Below are 22,216 nucleotides of genomic sequence, written 5' to 3' on the forward strand. Positions count from 1 at the left end.
GATAGTTGAAGTCCCCCATCACCACCAAATCTTGGGCTTTGGATGATTTTGTTAGTTGTTTAAAAAAAGCCTCATCCACCTCTTCCACCTGGTTAGGTGGCCTGTAGTAGACTCCTAGCATGACATCACCCTTGTTTTTTACCCCTTTTAGCCTAACCCAGAGACTCTCAACACTTCCGTCTCCTATGTCCATCTCCACCTCAGTCCAAGTGTGTACATTTTTAATATATAAGGCAACACCTCCTCCCTTTTTCCCCTGCATATCCTTCCTGAGCAAGTTGTACCCATCCACACCAACATTCCAATCATGTGTATTATCCCACCAAGTTTCAGTGATGCCAACAATGTCACAGTTGTATTTATTTATTAGCACTTCCAGTTCTTCCTGCTTATTACCCATACTTCTCACATTTGTATATAGGCATCTAAGATACTGGTTTGATCTTGCCTCCCAGTTTTGCCCTGAACCTCCTTTCTCTCTGCCATTATAACCCACGCTCCCTCTTGTTTCCGACCCATCTCCCAGATCTCCATGTTCCCCACTTACCTGTGGGCTTTGCTCACCTGTCCCTGTCGAACCTAGTTTAAAGCCCTCCTCACTACGTTAGCCAGTCTGTGTCCAAGAGAGTTTAGTGGTTTGTAACATAACACACAATCTAATAAAATCAAACAGAAAATAGTAAATGTATAGAAAAATAATTTGTGTATTCTTTCTTTCTCGCTCATTCTTTCTGATCTCTCAGTATTGTCTCTCATTCACAATTTCTCCAATCATCATCTCATAATGAAAAATTTGAATAAAGACAAAAAAATGTAAATCAGATTATTTTCTCTAAATTACTAAATGTGCTTTCTGTTTGACTATTTCATATTTCACTATATCAGAATAATAATTAACTCCTAATCATCTAGTATCTCTTGTACCTATCTAATAAAGAGTATTTTATTTCCACTTGAATTTACCATACAACATTTGTGTCTCTAGTAGATTTTGGATTGCTGCTTTATAAAAAGTGTCCTAATATAAGTGGGTTTAGCATTTTGTTTTTGAGGACCAGTTAGCTCAGGAGATTGTAATGTCTACAGAAACTCCAAGTCACAAATTGAAATGGACTAGTAGTGATTATCTGACAACTGTTCAGAGCTATACATGAAATGAGTTGGTGGTCGCAGTTATGGACATGTGTTCACATAGGTAAGAAACACTATTAAAAGTGGCATTGCACATTAATGGTGCAGTGTGGAAAACTGTGATGTGTCATTTTCTTTGCTTCTATAATCATTTTGTAGACAGATAGTGAATTTTAGATTCCATCAAAGTCAGTCTGATAATCTTTTTTTGTTTTTTTTTGTAATGCTTGAGTCCTATTCAGTCTTACCTATGTTTTGAAGAAAGTGAAGAATATAGACTTCTCTTTTGAAGTACAATGTATTATAGATTAAGTAGTCATCTAAAGTTCAGGAATCTGTCAGAACAAGTATCATATATCCTTTGATTTCTTTGTGTACCATATTACATAAAATACAAAAGTGAACTCTTATTCTAGTATATGCAGTATATATTATTCTGTATACAACACATGCCAACACTACATTTGAAAACACAAAAATCCCTTTAATAAAGAATCAGAAACAGATATTTTGCTGTTTAGTAAAAAAAAAAATATGCATGGTGGATTTTATTTCTCAATACTTGACCAAGTTTTAACATCTACACTTATATATTCACATGCATATATTTTTTATTTTGAGGGATATTACCCAAATGGTGCAGAGGAGGGTTGAGAGAAGAATATGAAGATATAGCTCAAGCTGATTTTTAGAGGAATCCTAAAGGGGCAGAACAAGGTAAGCAAAAGCAGCGAAGAGATACACCGTAACATATTCAGATCTGAGGCTATTAACTACTAATATTTAGTAATATTTTCTGGGTGATTTGTTAAAAAGAAACCCTCAACTATTTGCCATCAGACATCAGTTTTCTAGGATATCTGTGAGCATCATTTCCTTAGTCACTCCCTGAGGATAGTAGTGACACTGACAAATTATGCTTTTGGCAGGCAATGGTGATGATTGAGGCGGTGGGGGTTTTTTCTGACTATTTATCATGCTACAACCCTTTTTGAAAATGACAAGTTATTGTTTTCAGCTTCCTAAACCCAATACTTTAAGTGAAAACATTAGCTTTGTTCTAATAAATGGCTGCTTTAAACTATTGATTGTTATTCTGCAACCAGCATTTATCACAACTGTACCACTGGTTTTCTACTACATGGTAATTTGTTCCCAAGGTATTTTACTTGCATATACAGAAGGGCTAAAATCGAAAACAGTCTACACCCAAAAACTCCAGAGATCCACAGTTTTTTTGATAGTTCATTTTTTCCCCCAGAGAAAAAATAGGATCTTAAAATATTGTAATTAGAAAATCAAAACTTTTAAAAGAATTAAATATTCAAGATACCACATAAGACAAGAAGAACACAGTCAAAGGAGCTCTTCTAATGTACACCTGCTGAAGTTCTACCCCAAAGAGTTTTCCATTTGCATATATCAAAACAAATAGGTAAACATCTCTTGTGACATGTAAAAGAGCATAGGATAACCATTAGTAAATGTGTCACAACCATGGCTTCTGTGACAATAATGGCATTTTTACTTCCCCCCCCTCCCCAAAAAAAATAAAAAGTGCTGGTCTTTATCAGCTGGCTACGGAGGAAGATTCTTCCACAGTTTTTACAAATGTGGCTTTATATATGTTCAGTTAAGAGCAGTATATTCTAATAATTTCTAACATAGTTATACTAGTAAATGGTTATAAACATATAAATTGTAAAATAAAGGATATTTATTTCACTTTTCCCATAGCTTCCCATGACAAACCGTTTACTATAATAGTATGTGAAACATTTATGTTTGAGTTTTAACCCACTCTAACATAGGCTGTGTTGTATTTGCACATTCCATCTTTTGTTGGCTGAGTCATAAGCCTTTTTCTTCTAATGCAGCCCACAGTAGTTCTAGGTCCCTTTCCAGTTCATATTTAGCTTCATGGCACAACATAACATCATCAACCTAAAGCATGTTCCATGGAGCATTTCCCCTGATCTCCTATGTTGTGGTGTCAATGACAATCACAAATCGGAATGGGCTTAAGGTTTATCCCTCATGTAGACCTACACTTTCAGTGAATGACTCACTGTAGCTGCAGTTGCTTCTCTCTACTGTTCTGCTATCCTAATACATGTCCATAATAGTCTGAACATATGTCTCTGGCAGATTGCATGACTGCAGGTACCACCATAACAATTCTCTTCCAATAAACTGCCTGCAGGAATATTTCCTTACGGCAGACAGTGGGGGAAGGGAAGCCATGACACGGACCTGTAATGCTCACACTAGAAGTCCTTTCTGTCATGACTTCATTGTAACTATTCTTAGGTGAAATTCAGGCCTGCATAGAGGGGCGCATGGATTACTAATGTCCTACGAGCGCTTAATGTAAATGTTGCACAGTGCCTTGTCCATGTCAGAGTACAGCAGTGAAACTAAGAAAGGATTGCTTTTGTTAGGAAATAATCCCAGGACTAGGCCCTTATTTTACATGAAGACAAGGTGTCATTAACTATTCAGATTTAACACCTCTAAGATTTCATCAATTTAGCCCTTATTTCACTCTGACACATAGAATGTTACTCAGAATAGCTAATTGTTCTTATCTCCTTTGTTGGTATTAATACACAGTCATTCAGAATGATATTGAACCTCAGTCAGGAACATCTTTTGAGCTGATGCTAATTTGAAATGATGCAATTTAGAGTTGAGTTGAATCTGTGCTGACTTGCAAAATGCAGTTGACTGAAAACATCACATGAAAATGCCCCCAGGTTGATGTGCTTTTTTTTTTGAGGAATGTTGGACATTATTTTCTCTGACAATGGAGACTAACTGGCTGGTTAAGATAACAGGCACAACAATCATTACAGGTAAAAATATGTACCAGGTTTTAAGTTTTTTGAAGTAACACAACATTTGAAATATATATATTCACAAAAGTCAGCTTATGCTGTTTGCTGTACACCTTGTGATTCATAAAAACAAGATTATTTTAACACCAGCTATTTCAAATATTAGGTTTGCCTTTATAGACCTGTTTCTCTCAATCTGAAATCCTCTCTATCTGAGATCCATTCCCATTTAGTAATAATATGGGAAAGGCAGAGTAGTCAAGACCTTGAGGTTGAGAATCAATGTCCTAGAATGTGGTGCAGACTGGTTGAGGGAAAGCTGGGTACCACTATGGTTGGAAACTAGTATGAAGAAAAGTTATTATGCACAGATGGTAAGCATCTCAAGAAAATCTGGAATGAAGTTAGAAAGAATAATCATTTTACTCTGTGTGTGTATGTGTGTACTTGCATGGCTGCAGACACAGGGAAGAACACTGATCTTCTGTCACTTGAAGTTATGAAAGGTCGTCAAAAAGTCACAGAATGTATGTGCTGCTGGACCTCATGGTATTCAACCTGAGGTGCTCAAAAGTTGATTGGAACTAGTGAGCATTTACCTGCATCAACTGTTCTTAAAATTGCAGGCATCAGGCAAAGTACCAGCACAATAGAAAGATGGCATCATGTGTCCCCATACAAGGCCAAAGTATCTTATACCAAGTGGGACAACTACGGGCCGATCTTACTGTTATCAGTTCCTGGAAAGGTCTTTGTTCATGTTCTGCTTGGTTATGTAGCCGTTCTTTAACACACACATAATTGTCCACCACAATCAGGTTTCACAGTTGAGCAGTCGATATTAAACACTCTCCTTACACACTGGCTTCTGCTTGAGCTGCACTAAGAATTTAACTGCCCACCTCATGTGGCATATATCATCATATCTCACTTATGGATGCAAAAATGTCTTTGCAATGAGACAAAGTTCAGTGGACGCTCTTACAGACTCAAAGCATCTAATGGCATTCCATATGCTCTGTCAGTGGTTAATCCTGAGTAAAAAGGGGTTTGACTTTGTGAAAAATGTCAATTCACAAAGTTCTGGGCTTTCTTCAATAGCTAATTATAGTCATAACTGGTGTTACATGCTCTTTGGCCATGTTACCAGAATAGACAAAAACACCCCAGGACACCATGCGCTCAAGCTCTCCTTCAACACATGAAGAGGTGCAAACCCTGACCATATCTCGTGCTGCCTGTGGAGCCACCCCAGAGTTTTATGGATTCTCAGGATTCAGCCAGATCTGTGAAATTCACTACATTATGCCTGGCAAGACGATATCGGCCATGGTCTCTTTGGCTGACACAATGGTCCTCAGTAGACAATGCACTCTTGGTGTTGTTGATGATTTGTGTGTATGAATACACATAATAGTTTTCAGAAAGGCATTTTAAAAATATAAATGGCTTAGAGATTAACATCACAAGAAACAACTATACACAGCAAAGAGGTGTGAAGGAAGAAAAGAAAAAGAGAAATTTAAGGTAACATGTATGAATACCAGAGTGCTACAAATATATATCAGATTCTATGACAACTCTAGAGAAGTGAAAAAGTCCCAAGTACTTCACGCATTCTGCCTCAAGTTTGCTTGATTCATAGACATATTTGTTGTGTATAAAAATCATTGTTTGATAGCAATATTGTATTGCTGGTGGATAAGAGAGCTTCAAGGAAGTAAACAGAGATTTCACAGCAGAAAAGAATAAATAGTGAACCAGAAAATGCGGAGTTATCTGGCCAGCTTTGAAGCAAGAAACTATCCCTCCCTGATTCCCCTTCTCAAAACAAGGTTTGAATACTATTTGAGGATATAATTGTGGTAGTGGTAGGGTGAGGGAGAAGTGCTGTTCCAAGTAACTCAGGAAGTCAAACTCAGGAAGTCAAGACACATGGAATATAAAAGCAAAGGAAATGTTCATATAAATAGCTATCAAACAAAACCATTGTTTTTTGTACAACTCTGGAAAAAAATTAACTTCTACAGAAATAAGGGCAACTCGAAATCTAGTCAGTTTTTTTAAATAAAAATGAGTTAAAAGTAGAGCTGCAAAATTAGGCTGTTTTCAAAAAGTGTTTATATTTTCAAATGTATGTAATTTCAAAAAGTCAAAATATTCAGACTCTGTCTTAATTTTCAATAAGAAACAACCTTCAGACATGTCAAGCCCCTTCCCATCTCAATTTTTGATAACAGCTTTCACATCCTTTTTGAAGTTTCAATTTTTTGATAAAGAAATCAAAATTTGAAATGGGTGACGTTATTATTAGCTCGAGTTAGAAGTGGTTTCCAGTACCATTTGTGCACCTGAATCCAACTGACATTTTATGCTTTTAAATTCACACTTTCATATTTTTTTTATTTGTCTAAAAGAACCATAAAATTTCCTGTGGGTGAATTCCATTATTGTTTCTATTATGATTTCTCCATTTAAACTCTGCAGGTAAAGTCAAGACACATTTTTAGAAAGCTTATCTACAAATGCCCGTCACCTTTGTTTACACATGGATCAACACAGTCCTCATTACATCCTTGGCATTGATTTGTTCTTATCCGTCTGTCTGTTTTCCTAGCTCTCTTGATGATACCAGTAATATATTTTTCCATGTATCACAGTTCACCTTTTACTTTCTAACTGACCAGCTCTAACTTTCAGGACAATGATCATATTTCAGCTCCATGCCACCACAGGCAGTGTACAAATATCAAAAAAACTTTAAAAATAATGTTATTCAGTTTCCACTTAATTATCTCTTCATCTTCTAAGTATCAATATGCTATGATAGATATACTCTCTAACTGGTTCTAATTCTTTTCAATCTTTTCATTGTGAGTCTGCATTCCGCATTTTGCTATGTTCATTTCTTGGTGTATTGATACTTTGTCCTAGCGTGTGATTCATATTTTTAACATGTACAGTGAGAACCTGTCACACTGATTACAACCTTGCATCCAAAATTATCCTTTGGGCCATAGAAGCTAAAATTATTGCTAAAATGTGAGATATTAATAACTTTTGGATGGGTCAATGGACTCTAAAATAAAACAAACAATGTTTATGGTACCATTATATATTGTATGCATATATAATATGCACAACTTAATGTTCTTCATTGTGTAGGAACTGTTACTTCGGGTGTGTATAATCCCCATATTATGCATAGGAAGACCACAGACTGAGTCACTGGTGGATTTAGGGTTAGAACCTGGAATTCCTGGGTATCATCCCTATGCTCATTCAACTACACCCACCATCTCTATTTTTAAAGTCTTCTTTATTTCTTTTGATAACATGACATTAAAATGCATGCATAAATAATTTGGTAAAAGGAATGCAATCACTTGACAAGCAACAGAGGGTCCTGTGGCACCTTTGAGACTAACAGAAGTATTGGGAGCATAAGCTTTCGTGGGTAAGAACCTCACTTCTTCAGATGCAAGTCTGATACTTGACAAGCAGTCACTTGAGATGATTTAGAGATATTGGACAGTGCAGCCACGATTTTCAAAAGTGGATAGGGATTGGGTATCTTGATACTTGGGAGCCCAACTTGTGATACCTTCAATAGGACCGATGAGCAAAAAGTGTTAAGCACCCATCCTCTGAAAATCAGCCCCTTTACAAAGTCTCAGATTGGGCGTCCATAATCCCTAGTTACTTTTGACAACCTTGGCCCAGTAAATAGAAAAAGATGGGGTTTGAGTGAGCCTACTGTGTTCCCTTCCATCCCTAAACAACTGGAATGATGATTTGCTAGTACATGTGTACTGTACTTATTCTTTGTCATCTTGCATGACTAGTCCATTCCTTGCCTTCCCATTTTTGTGCATTCACATTTGTACATTTTGTTCAACAAATGGCATAATCCAAAGACCATAAATCAACGGGGGTCTTTTCACTAACCTAGGCTTTGTGTCAGGCCCCAAGTGCTTTCTTTCATGCAGCTTGCAAAAGTTCCCATCAGTATAGAGCTAAAACTATTAATGCTAGAAGAAGGGTCACTCATATTTGGAAACAAGATATGTCAAAGAATATCAGAGAGGCAGGCCAAGAAAACAGAGCTATATCGGTTTTAAAAATGCTATTTAATTGTAGCATTGAAAAGTGGCCAATTATATAACGACTAAACAAATGTCATGACCCACACTTCATATGTTGGACAAATGGGTTATGCTTACGCAGCCGTGAAAAATGTATTGCAATGCTATATAAAGATCACTTAAACTAAAACCATGGTGATCTTTAAATGCATTTTTTGTAACAATAACTTAAAGAAAAAAAATGACATGAAGGGGTATGAACTTTGGGAGCCTCTGAAGCTCCAAGCCTTCTGGGCTATGTAGATAGGTCAGGTATCCTTTCTAATGCACTTAGAGACACTCAAAGCTATTGTGCAAGTGGCAACATCTTAGATGTCACTGTGGAAATATTACTCCCTCCATATAAAGTAAAAACCTTGTATCAACTCCAACCTTGTTGACAACAAGCACATCTGAAAAGTGCTTTCCTTCTGTTTTTTCAGGCCCTGGGGAAGGTTATGATGCACAATATAGAGGCCAAGCCAAGAGATTGTTCTTAAAACCCTTTGTTTTTGGCTGTTTAACAAGTACTGGTATTAAATGAATTTGGTGAAGCAAGATGAGTTGCCAATCTGCATTCCACTCTACTCTTGTAGGTCCAGTTTTTGAGGAGTCCCTACATAGCCATGCAGGAGTAGAGAAGCAAAGAAGACGCTCCCTCCCCTTGTGCAGCTGCTTAGGGCCCACTTATAATATTAGTCCCTCTGGTTCTTGTGCACTCGGGACCGCGTGCCTCCTCTTGGGAAGTAATATGTTGAAATGCAGACAGAGAGTAAATGGGGCTATGGCTCCACCTTTTGCATTACCTAACAAATCCAAATACATACTGAAATACCAATCAAGTCTTCACATTTCCCCTGCTTTCCTACTGAACTATCAACTCACTTTGTTTTGGTCAAAACTGGACTGAAGTTCACTTACGAAGTTTATAAACCTTTGCAAAACCTTCAGACAGATCTGAGTTTTGAATTTGCAACGCAACCTTAACGCAAGTGAGTTTTGTGTGACTATAATGCATCATTTAAATATTTTGCATAATTCTGTTTTCTTAAGTTTTTCTTCGTGGTTTTCATTGTTAAAGAATGCTATTGGTACAGACTTTTACTTTTCATTTGGTCCTGCTTAAGTTTCTGTCCCCAAATGGTTCATAAACTCTCCAGTGCAGCAGACTTGGTACAAGTTTGATGAAAAAAATATTGAGAATTCATACATTATTTCTTTTTCATTTGGGCTGCTAATTCACCCCCATAGATTCCCCCCCCCCTCATCTAGAGAAGAGATGGCTCTCTACAGAATGTAAATGCACTCACCCTTCTTTGGCACTCACAGCCACTTATGAGGGGGTGCTGGCAAGCCATCTCCCAAGATTAATAAAATAACTTCTGCAAAGCCCCTGGATTTCCAATTCAATCAATATAAAGTTGCTCCTAAAACCTCTCCCATGTTGCAGCACACACACAAGTGACAAATACCCCTGGATCGAGCCAAATTCAATTGTTTTCTAATAAATGTTATATTAAATATACCAAAACCCTTTCAGAAAAATACACTCCCTGACTGATGTAGCTGTGAAGTGCCCTTTCTCAGAAAGCTCTGAGATCAATCTGTCAGTGATTGAATCTTACACAGTTTGATTGAGGTTTCCTTCCTTCCTTCCCCCCTCCCCACCCCTCCCGCCATGCCTAAGACATGGAAGTTTGGGACTTTCTTTGACCTGTTTATAAATAACCTAGATCGCTGCCCTGCAGTCTGCTCTTCTCTCTTTATCAACATTTAATGGAAAGGAGAGAAATGGAAAATGCATGCTGTTAGCTATTATCTTTACAAATGACTTGCTAGCCTTTTATTTGTCTTCTCATGCTTCAAACACTCAAAGGACATTTTCAGAATTTCGCTAGATGAAGGTTCAATCCTGAAATGACTTGACAAGCTGTATCTTCCTTAAGAGATTTTGACACGATATTAAGCCATAGTTACAAGCCAATACTTGAATGTGGAGCCCTGGGGAAATCTTTCAGAACTGGAGCACAACATTTACAGCAGGAGGCAGGTGTCTGCATCAGTGAAGCAAACAACAATATGATATATTTAGTATAGAAAATGGAAGCAAAACTACTGTCTCTTTACCACTGGGGACAATGGAAGAGGTTGGCTGAGAAAAAAAACATCCTTTTCAGCCCTGGAGAATGTTAATTTACTGACAGAATGAAATATAGTCTCATCACGGCAGGTGCAGCAAGTGCCAGGTGCTGTTCACAATATTGTCTTTGAATTTATGTGTTTCTTTACCAGTGAGAGGATGCGAAGCAGCTGTCCTGGCCATGTGGAGAGAAAGCAAAGAGCTTTTAATTAGCAAGAAGAGGGCTTTTAATTTCTTTTAGGAGCCTTCTTGCCTTGCACTCGTATCAGTATCTCAGCAGGAGCTTTGTGCAACTCCAAAAGCACAAAGAAAAATCAGGAAAGCAATGTGTTACAGCGGATTTAGAGCACAAGTTGAAGCAGGGGCTGGGTATAAAAGCTTAAGGAACTCTTGGCAAGTTTGATTTTCAAATTAAGAAACAAAATTTGCAGCTGAGCTACTACACAAAGATTAAAAAATGTTATTCAAATCCAAAATGGAAAGAGGTTCACATCAAATTAGATGCAGAGATAATAGTATTAAATGCACCAGTTTTATAAAATTGTTCCAGTACAGTAGAGCCTGCATAAACCTCGGGACTAATGTAAACACTAATGCAAACCAAATTCAGAGGTTTACCTCTGGTTCTGAGTCAGCCTAAATCAGTGTAACTTTCACATTGAGGGGTTCAGAATAAGAGGCATGTTAAATCACATTAGAACTTCCTAACTCTCTGTATTTAGCCTAGTATTTAGCAGTACACGCATACACAGAAGACCTGTATAAGGGTCTATGCACCACTTAAGTTTTGCTTCTGCTGTGTTTTGAGGTAATGCATAAACCTTGTATATATGTCTTTCACATAGTGGATCTAGCCCATGGTGAATGGTCCCCAAATAGAAAAACCTATCTCATCTTAATATGAAGATTTAAGAACACAGAATCTGAGTCTGCTTTCACTGGCATCAATGGTAAAATTCCTATCTATTTAATTTGTAGCAGGACCCTTCCTCCTCCTTGAAAGTATTATTTTACCAGGAAGGTTTATCACTATGTTGAATTTAAGGACATTATATGTAAATCAGAATGTTTACCAAACTGGTGGCTTTCCATCAAAACATGACATTTCAATTTTGTGTCTGTTTTGGTGTGAAATCAGTTTCTCTCAGAAGAAAATTTTGAAACTCAAAAAAATTTCCACCATTTTGAAGGATTTTTGGTCAAAAAAAAAAAGTATGTTATGAAAGAAGATGGTGCCTTTTAACTAAATGGTACCTAAAAAGATACACGATGTACATCGCTAAAATCAGACCTGGTATGCTTCCATGCTAATAAGCAGAACTAAGCCCCAAAATGTTTAAATTAAACTTTCTAGGCCCAGTTTTGCATCTGTACATCTTGAAAACTCACTTAGACCCTGATTTGTAAAGTTATTTAGGCATTGCTGAGGTCCGTGACACAAGGCTTAACTGATATAGAAGCCTAAATCTCATTTTCAAAAGAAATTTAAGTTCCAAAATTGAATTGACAATGAATAGGATTTATACTCCTAAATTCCTTAATCCCTTCTGGAAATAAGATTTAGGCTCTGAAATCAGTTAGACATTGCGATGCTGAGCACAGCGACACTTAAATACCTTTAAAAATCTGGTCCTTATTGTGCATGCAGCCATATTAGGATCCTAATTCAAAGTCCACTGAAATCAATGAGAGTCTGTCCATTGATTTCAGCTGGTTTGGATCAGGCTTTATTTGATATCTGAGGGAAGAAAATTTTGTACTATCTTTCTATCTATCATATTTATTCAGCACCATCCAAGGCCCCATATGCATGTGCACAAGGACTCCTGTTTGACTTCTTGACCCCATCGTGCTCCAGCGTAGGTCTTCAGTGATGAAAAGAGCCTTGCAATTCATGAATGAATTTCTCCCAGGGAGTACAGTAATTGGGATTATGATTGGTCCCTTGTGTGGGGACACAAGGAGGGAGTTTCTAGGCATCCTGTGTCACCTTGAGCACTGGGCAGAGATAGCCATAATATAGCCCTTATGGTTTTGTAGGTGTTACTATTATGTATAGGTCTGTAATATCCCCTTTGTTTTTCAATTCTTTTGGTTCAAATTTGCCTACAGTTCTTCAAAATAGCCTCCCCTGAACACCTTGTGATCCCCTACCCAAGCCTAGCATGACAGCCTCACCTGGGAGAAATTAATCAGATAAAGATATATTTTAACACCAAACCTCAACGGTAGGAACTGGGACTCTATGAATCAAAATTTGTCTTCTGGGTTGCTCCTCTCCTGCAGCAATGCAACTTTGCACGCCCCCTTAATCAAGGCAGAATGTAAAGTTACAAAGCAGTCCCATATTATTTAGATTAAGTAAAATGAGAGATGCCATGAGGAATTGCAGGATAACTTAAACCTAAGTAAATGGGAAACTCAATGGCATATAAAATTCAATCTAAGCAAGAGCAATGCCTGCAGGTAGGAAGGAATCACAGAAACCATCCATGCACAGCACATATATGGGTTCTGAATTGGATGTATTCTCTTAGGGCAAAAATGTGTTAGGTGTCATCAGCTCAAAGAGGTCACTTGCAATATAGACTGCAGCCTGATGCAAAATCCTGACAAGATGACAGACTATCAGACAAGTTTCTGGGTGGTAATTGCTATATTTCTGCATTGTGGTGGTGTCGTAGTCTTCTAATTTTATGGCAGTAATACTGTAGTACTAAAGTACCAATTAGTGGTAGGGAATGTGTTATGTGAATATCAATGTGTTTTCTAAGCCAAAATCTGCATCAGTTTTTCATAATTAAATTTAAATACTGTGTGTGCCAACAGTGAAATCCATTTGTTGTATGACTGTCTGTTTCAATTCTTCTGCTGTAGTTTTCTGAGGCTCAGTTAATTTTAGTCATTGTAGTTCAAGCTGCAGTAATCTAAGGCAGAGGTGAAATCCAGGTTAGAGAATTCTGAGTGGCAAAACATTCTGTACAACTCTAAAATTAAGCAATCTCCTCAAGACTGTGAAGAAATAAGTTAACTGTGAGTTTTGGGACACCATTTACTGTCCTATTTCATAGTGAGAGATTAAATAGAATTTGTTGTTTTTTAAGCCTTTTTTATTGGCCTTTGCCTATAGAGTCACTGATTCTTGAGTTAAATTCAGTTATCTGGTAGTTTCTTGCATTTTGACATGTGCTGGTTTCTAGTTGTTAAATTTCCTCTTGGAAGAACTAAATTAAAGATGATTTCAGTGGAAAAATAAATAAAAGGTTAATTCCTTCAGGCTACGTTGGATCTGCACTGTGCTTTCTTGTCTGTCTTGTACTTCTCACATAATCTTTGGTAAACATGCAAACATGTAAACATGCAAACATTTATTACAGGGATCGGCAACCTTTGGCACACGGCTTGCCAGGGTAAGCCCCCTGGCGGGCCAGGCCGGTTTGTTTACCTGCCGCGTCCGCAGGCTTGGCTGATTGCAGCTCCCACTGGCTACGGTTCACCGTCCTAGGCCAATGGGAGATGCGGGAAGGGCAGCAAGCACATCCCTTGGCCCACGCCGCCTCTCGCAACCCCCATTGGCCGGAGACTGCGAACTGCGGCCAGTAGGAGCCATGATCGGCCGAACCTGCAGACGCGGCAGGTAAACAAACCGACCCGGCCCACCAGGGGACTTACCCTGCCAAGCCGCGTGCCAAAGTTGCCAATCCCTGATTTATTATAACCTGTATATCAATAAAATAAGGAAATTATTTAGACATAATTATGATTATTGTAGGGACTGGTATAGAGATCCACTGCCTTACCGTTGCAGATAGCACTGGACTGTGCCTCGAAGACACACTCTGCATCCTGGGGCTTCCTAGTTGTGCTGATGGATGGCAATGCACCCATTTAAGACTTGCATCTCCTGGATGGTTTATGGAAGGATGTGGGGGCGGGGGAGCATGCAACAGATTAGTAGCCCGTACAGTCCCTGAGCATACGACTGTGATACTAGCCAGTTCTTATACAGCCATGAAAAGGATCAGGGGGGAGGGGAGTTCTTACATCCTCTCCCATTGGCAGTCACATAAGGGTTATTTTATTATTTGTATTGGTATTAAAATAACACCTAGAGCCCACACCAAGATCAGAGCCCCATTGTGTTGGGCACTTTACAATCACATAGTAAAAGACAGGCCATGCCCCAGAGAGCATACAGTCTAAGTTGACGGGACTGACAAAGTGCAGGAGAGAAAACAGAGGGACAGGGAGAATAAGTGACTTGTTCAAGGTCACACAGCAGTTCAGTGGCAGTACTAGGCTGACACCCAAGTTATCAAAGGCCTTGTCCAGAACACTACCTATTGGACCATGCTGTCTGTCTAGTCACAATCTAGTTATTTTTCTTTTTCGGAAGATAACTAAATTCAACTCAAATTTTATACACTCATCACACAGTGTAACTCTCCATTAATCTGTTTGTATTTTGAGGGAACGGTAAACACAAAGTAATTTGGGGGAATGGATGATAGGATATAAAGCCTTTCACGTCTAGGTGACTGATTTGAAAACAGCCCAGGTTGGTGAACAGTGACAGATATTACTACTTGATAATCACTCCTAGTGAAACTGTTTCATGATCTCAGATTTATTATTGTCTGTGTCACAAAAAGTTCCGCCTTATTCAGCACTCACTGACACCCATGGTGTGAGACAGCATAGGGATTAACATTGAGTGGATATGGAGAGTACACTCCCCCCTACTTGGTTTGCCAACCCTCCCGGTTTCGCTGGGAGTCTCCTGGAATTGGGCTCTATCTCCTGGAGGCTACTGAAACAAACCAGAAGATTTTAGGCTGCTAAAAGTCCAATGGCAAAGCAGGGCTAAGGCAGGGAGGCTCCCTGGCCTCGCACTGCTCCCAGAAGCAGCTGGCATGTCCCTGCAGCCCGTGGAAGGGACAGAGAGGGTCTCTGCGTGCTGCCCCCACCCCTAGCGCCATCTCCGCAGCTCTCATTGGCCACATCCCTACCTCCACCACTCCACATTGGGGGATATTAAGGACAACTACAGCTTCACATACACTGACCTGTGAAAGCCAAAGTTATTGTATGTGTAGCTAAAATGGACATGAATGTTCCTTCCCTTTCTTTAAGCTCTATTCCAGGAATTTATTAAGATTTTAATATATTTGCTTTTAATGTGGACAGAATTTTTTTTTTGAAGTGTTGTTCAACACAACTGCATTGTTTGGAAAATATTTCATCTTTATTATTTCCCAACATATGCTGCAGAATGTCGGGCAGTAGTGAAAGCATCCACTTATTTGTTATTATACATTCATAGAATCATAGAAGAATAGGGTTGGAAGAGACCATAGGAGGTCATCTAGTCCAACCCCCTGATCAAAGCAGGACAAACCCCAACTAAATCATCCCAGCCAGGGCTTTGTCAAGCTGGGCCTTAAAAACCTCCAAGGATGGAGATCCCTCCAGCTCCCTAGGTAAGCCCTTCCAATGCTTCATCACATTATGACAACTTATAGGACCAGTGAAAAACACAGTGAAATAATCAAATGTACTGCAAGCACCACCAAATGAATAGGGGCATTGAAAGTGTTATATTCATTGAGGTGCACCAAGCACCACAGAATTCCTAACAGGCCCCAGACTGCAGGGCCAGGTAGAGCACAGTACACCACAACGCAGTAGTGTGACTCGCTGTTAAAGTGCTTTTACAAAGTTTCCCTCAGCCATCTAGTTCTGCATTGAGCTCTTCTGATAACCCTTGTGTGTTCAAAATCAGCAGACTGACATTCCACCTCCACCCCAGTGGCAACTTTCCCTCATTTACTTCACAGATATTATGCATTGCGAACCATTGGGATATTGTTGTCACTGAGCGCCAATCTTGTGAGTAAACAATGCCAGTTTCACTTCCATCCACCAAAAGCACATTCAACTCTCATTCTGCACCTGCTGAGATGGTAGTTTACTCTTTCCTTGGTGGTGTTGAGGTGGCCACTATATGGCTTCATGAGCTAGGGGAGTAAGAGGTAGGCTGGCGTTTCAATATGGCCACTGGTCAGGAAAGAATATCTCTGCTTGTAACTTTCTGAACAGTCCTGTGATTGAGATGAAGGTCATCCACCTTCCCTGACCTGCCAACACTAATGTTGATGAAGCAGCCCTGGTGATCCACCAGTACTTGCATAACCAAACAAAATTAGTTCTTTCTGTTGATGTACTCCAAGGCAATGCGGGCTGGTGCCAAAACAGGGATATGTGTGCCCTTTATTGCTCCACTGCAGTTCGAGAACCTCACTGCTGTTAATCCATCCATTATGCCCTGTACACTTCTGAGCATCATAGTCCTGCGTAGCAGGAGATGATTAATGGCCTTACACAGTTGCATGACAATGGCCCCCACAGTGGATTTTTCAACTCCAAAATGATTTCTCACTGACCAGTAGCAATCCAGCATTGTAAATTTCCACAGAGCGATCACCACTCACTTCTCCACTGTCAATGCAACTCTCATTCTGGTGTGCCTGCACTGGAGGGTTAAGGCAAGCTCAGCACACCAATCCAGGAATGTGCACTGGTGCATCTGTAGTTCTGCAGCCACTGCTGATCATCCAAAGCCTACATTATATTGTGATCCCAGCAGTCAGGGACAGGGGAAACAAGGGGGCCATGGCCTCATCATTTTTAAAAATAGGAGGGCTATGCCCTCCCACTTTTTACCAGCCATAAGGGTGAGTGATGGGGAGAAGGGGCAGAGAGGAATGAGCAGAGGGTGGGATCTTGAGGGAAGAGGCGACATGGGAGCAAGGCTTCAAGGGAAGGGGTGGTGCGAGAGCAGGTGTTTGGGGGAGAAGGGGCGATCAGCGAAACCCTGAGCATGTGGGCAAGATTTACCAGCCAGACACCCAGGAAAGAATTCTCTGAATAATTCAGATCCCACTCCATCTAACATCCCATCATAGGTCACTGGGCATATTTACCACTAATAGTCAAAGATCAATTAATTGCCAAAATTAGGCTATCCCTTCCATAAACTTATCAAGCTTAGTCTTGAAGCCAGATATGTCTTTTGACCCCACTGCTCCCCTTGGAAGTTCACTCCTTTGATGGTTAGAAACCTTTGTCTAATTTCAAGTCTAAACTTCCTGATGGCCAGTTTATATCCATTTGTTCTTGCGTCCACATTAGTACTGAGCTTAAATAATTCTTCTCCCTCCCTGGTATTTATCCCTCTAATATATTTATACAGAGCAATCATATCTCCCCTGTGTGGGAGAGATTTACATGGGTGTGGAAGACCAGTAGAAGCTCTATGCAACATTTAAATCCTGTCTGAGCTCTGAAAAATTCAATGCAACAGACACACAACTGAATCTGATGAGTAGAGCTGGTTGAATAATATTCTTCAAATAATTGATTTGACAAAAAATCAGAATATTTCCTCTAAAAAAATATGTTCATTGATTTTCCCCATAATTTGCCCACCTTATACAGCTAGATGGATAGTGCACATGCACACCCCCCCCACAATGAATTTGTCAAAAATGTCATTGAACTATTTTTGAATAGTTTTGTTTTTGATTATTTGCCCAGTCCTGCGTGTAATCCTGCATACACTCTCATGCACTGCATTCATTCAAATGGAAGACAAACTCCCCTTTTGACTAAAGGCGAGATCTTACAAGGTGCTCAGCATTTCTTTGAGGTCAGGTGCACCCTCAACTCTTAATGACTTCTGGGGCAGCTGAAAGCACTCAGCAGAGGTGAGTGAAAGTTTTCAGTTTTTTTGGTTAGTAAATGCAGATTTAGGTTGACCAAAACGTTTAGCAAATTTGGATCAAATTCACTGATTTATTCAGTAAAAAACTCAATGTTTAGTTTCAACAATTTCTAAATAAAACATTTCTATTTTTTTATTCAAAACATCTGTTTGTTTTGAATTTACTGCAATTTTATTTTTAAAAGTTAACCCTCCCCATCAAACCAAACATTTCATTTCAGGTTGAACAAAATATTTCATTTGACCCCAAACAATTCCCCCCTCCCCTATTTTTCAGTTTGGCAACCAAACCAAAAAAATCAGTTATTCACACAGCTCTGGCACTCAGCACCTTGTAAAACTGAGCACTAAAGAGCCTAGGGACTGATTTAACTTCCATGAACTCAATAGGCTTTATATCAGCCCTTTTAATATACATCAGTATCAATAAATATCTGGAGTCAAATGCAATTGTGTCATAGGCAATTGCAGCAAACATTGGAAATGCTGATTTACGATATTATCTATCTGTGATTCGGAAGGAAGAAAAGTCATTTATTTGGAGAGTCCTTTAAAAAAAAAGAGAGAGCGAGAGAATGCAGCAGTAAGATACATTATTATCTGAATTAAATATCAATTGTTGTTTGTTATTTGGATGTCATCCCTCAGGCAAAATGAATACGCTTTAGGAATCACAGTTGCACTCTGTATTCAGTCTTTCAGAACAAAAACCCCGTTATTCAGCATACACTTTAATATTGTTATGGCAAATTGTTACCGCCACTTAGATTTCCCCATTTTTTTTCTTCAAATTAATTCTGTTCCAACCAGATTTTTCCATATCTTTCTATGCCAGTGAAATAAAAACACTCATTAAAATAATGCTCTGACAAGAAGTGCTGCCAAATCAAGCAAGCTATTTACATGGGATCATGCCAGTTTCGTAGTTATCCAGACAAAAGTGGGAATACTGTGGGTTGGTAAGAGCAATATAAATGTGGGTCCTTTCCTGGCAAATTATAAAATAACAGGTGCAAACTTCCCACATTTTAGAAGATTTTAGACACAACTTTTAATTTAAAAAACAAACAAAGAAACAAAAACTAAAAAAGATACCAAAAACACAATTTATTGACACTTACAATAATTTGCCAGTGTCAAATTATACTCTATTACTCCACCACCTAATCTTCAACTAAATCCCTTTGCTTCAAAAGATCTCATGCCATTCTCATCAGGTACAAAAAAAACACCATGAAAATATTCAAATACAAATGAGAGCATTGGTTTCCTCTGTTTTGGTTCTCCCTCATTCATCCTCATCCCAATCAGTCCATCCTTCTCTGGCCTATCATCTGTCTCCTGTCCCGCACAATCCCATCAGTGTTCGGACCCCAACCATTTCTCTGTTTCTCTGCACCCCAATAATCCAACAATCTCTTCTCTTGTTTCCATTCTTTCTGCCCTCCCACCTATGCTCACATGAGTATCCAACCAATTACCTGTCCCAATTCATCCTCTGCTCTCTCTCCAGTCCCCAAATAAATGGTTTGTTTCTCCAGGCAATCCAGTTCATCCAAATGGAAATGGATTCTGATTGGCTGATGTATAATATGCTAACTGCAAAATTGGATAGGATTGTTCTTTGTAATTCCTCAAATTCATTAAATCTTGACTATTCCTTTTCAGTGGTAAATATTTAAAGCACAGCCCAGAATATAATGTCTGTTTGTGTGTGTGATCACATGTATATGTATGATGATAACTAGATCATAGTTAAGCAGTTAAAAAACAATCTCAGTGTGATATCAATTGCTGGAGACAAATATGGATTAAGGAAATATGTCTACCAAGGAGCTGAAAAAAGTTATTTTCATTGATCTGGAAATCTATGTGATTTTAAGGAGTCATCCTAGTTGACTAACAAAACAGTTGTATGATCCATTTTTAAAGTTAATGATTTCCGTGGGAAAATAATTTAAACCTTGCAGTGCAGATTAAGTTCTTGATCCTCCTTGCATATGATAAACTGATGCTTTCTAAGTTTATAGCCAAAGGCATGCTCAAAGTAGCAGGTGTACAATTCTAGAATTAGGCAGTTTTCCAGTAGCAGCATATACAATAATTGTTTCAATTGCCTACAGATATTTTGCTACAATATGTTTATGTATTTCTCCTTCTTAATATTTACTCTGATAAGAGTTTCAGAGCTATGTGTAATTATTCTCTGTGGAAATAATCAAGATAATTAATATACAGTACTTCTCTAAAAGTATGTATATAACGGATGCATTGAAAAATGCATCCCTAGTATGTTGTTGATGGTTTCAGATACAAATTATATGTAATAGGCCAAATCCTGACTGCACTGAAATCCCTGGAATTTTTGCCATTGACTTCAATGGAAACAGGATCAAATCTAAGAAAAGCATGTGTATGATATATTACAGAAAAAAATATGAATACCTATATGACATTCCCCAAGGGTACAATCTGGACAGTTGAACAGCTGTGTCCTCTCAACACTCCAAGCTGAGATGCCTTTCACACTGCTTTGCTGTGAGAACAACCACTCCTGGCCTGTTCACACAAAGCTCTAGCATGCAAAATCACTCCCAGATGAATGATATGCATGCTTCTAGGCAGCCATTCCTGAATTATATTACAGAGTGACACCAGCAAATCATCAATGCTAGACTGGTCCCCAGAAATGTGCATCTTGTACCACACAGCTCTTTCCTTCTGTGCAGTACAAGCTCATACAAAATCTGTCATTTCATTTACAGAAAATGATATGCACAAACCCTGTTATCTCAAATGGAAGTTCCAGACACTTGACATACTTTTAAAAATAATAACATTGTACACAGTTGATTAAATAGCTTATTCTTTAGGATTCAAATTCCTGTTTTCTGCTTGCAGTTTCTGGACCCTGATTGTCCCTTTACACTCTCCCTTTGTTTTGTGTTTTCAGATAATGTGTTTCTCCCTGTGCTGGAGAAAAAGAAGTCCATATTTTTTCCGCTAACTGAAACGCTGCAGTAAACAAACATCATACTGTTTAGGAACTGAGTGCTTCCTCCAAGAACTTTATATTAACTATTTACATCAGTGAAGTTACCTGCATACGTAAGCCTTTGCAGAATAGGGACCCAAGTGAATCAACACAAAATAACATTTTTTTTCTCTGAGAAACAAAGTAAAAATTTACTTCTGAGGCATCCGGGCTGAAGGGGGTAGCTTCGGACAATGAGGGCTGCAAAAGAAATGGCAACACATCACTTGCACCATGAAATTTCAGCCATGTGACCAATTCCTATTGAAATTTGAGCAGCATTAAAAAAAAAAGCTGCCTCATACATATATCAGGAATCCAGATGATGGGAAAAAAATGTTTCCAGTGTTTCTGCCTCTCTCTTTCTGTCTCTCACACACAAAAATCAAATTATTGTGTTGTTCATGGAAGCAGCTCCAAGTCAAAAAAGGAAAATGTGGATTATTTTCCCCTTTCAAGCCAAATATTTCACACTTTTCTGATAAAAGTGTAACTGAGAAGTATGGATTTACAGCATAAATACATTGAGGTGTTCATATGGTGATAACATAAACCATAGTGACTATAAACTCTATGAATGAACTATAGATTCACATAATTCAAAATTCTCATATTTTATTTATATTTTGGTAGTAGCTAGGCACCTCAATAATAGACCAAGTAGAATGTCATAGCCAAGAAAGTGAAGAAAAAACAGCAACAGGGTATTGTGAGGTGTGGTGTGGGTAATTGTTATTTTAAAAACTGTTCTTCTTCAAGTCCTTGAGATCAAGCACTATATTGGGCTAGTTTGCCTTTATTATATTCACTGCTTTGTATTATATTCTGCTTTGCATTATATTCAGCAGTAATGCAAGAAACCTACAGACCTATATCCTGTAAGACATTAGCTTCAGCAAGTTAGGCTAAGGCTTGAGGCCTATAAACTTTGAAGAGACAGAGAGCCCAATGGAAAACCCCTAGCATTGTGGGAGCTGAAAATAGAGGGTTTAAGGGGAAGTTCTGATCACAGGTATATGATTCAACTACTGGAAACAAACTGACATACATAACAGGTAAGTGAGATACATCTAAGGCTAGCCTGCTTCCTTGCCTATATGTCTTTTCCTATAAGTTTCTTATGGGTTTGATTATTTGTTTTATTATAATAGGTTTATAGGTCTGTAT

This window comes from Terrapene carolina, unplaced genomic scaffold (assembly GCF_002925995.2).
Source record: "Terrapene carolina triunguis isolate 2854851 unplaced genomic scaffold, T_m_triunguis-2.0 Scaffold18, whole genome shotgun sequence".
NCBI lineage: Eukaryota > Metazoa > Chordata > Testudines > Emydidae > Terrapene > Terrapene triunguis.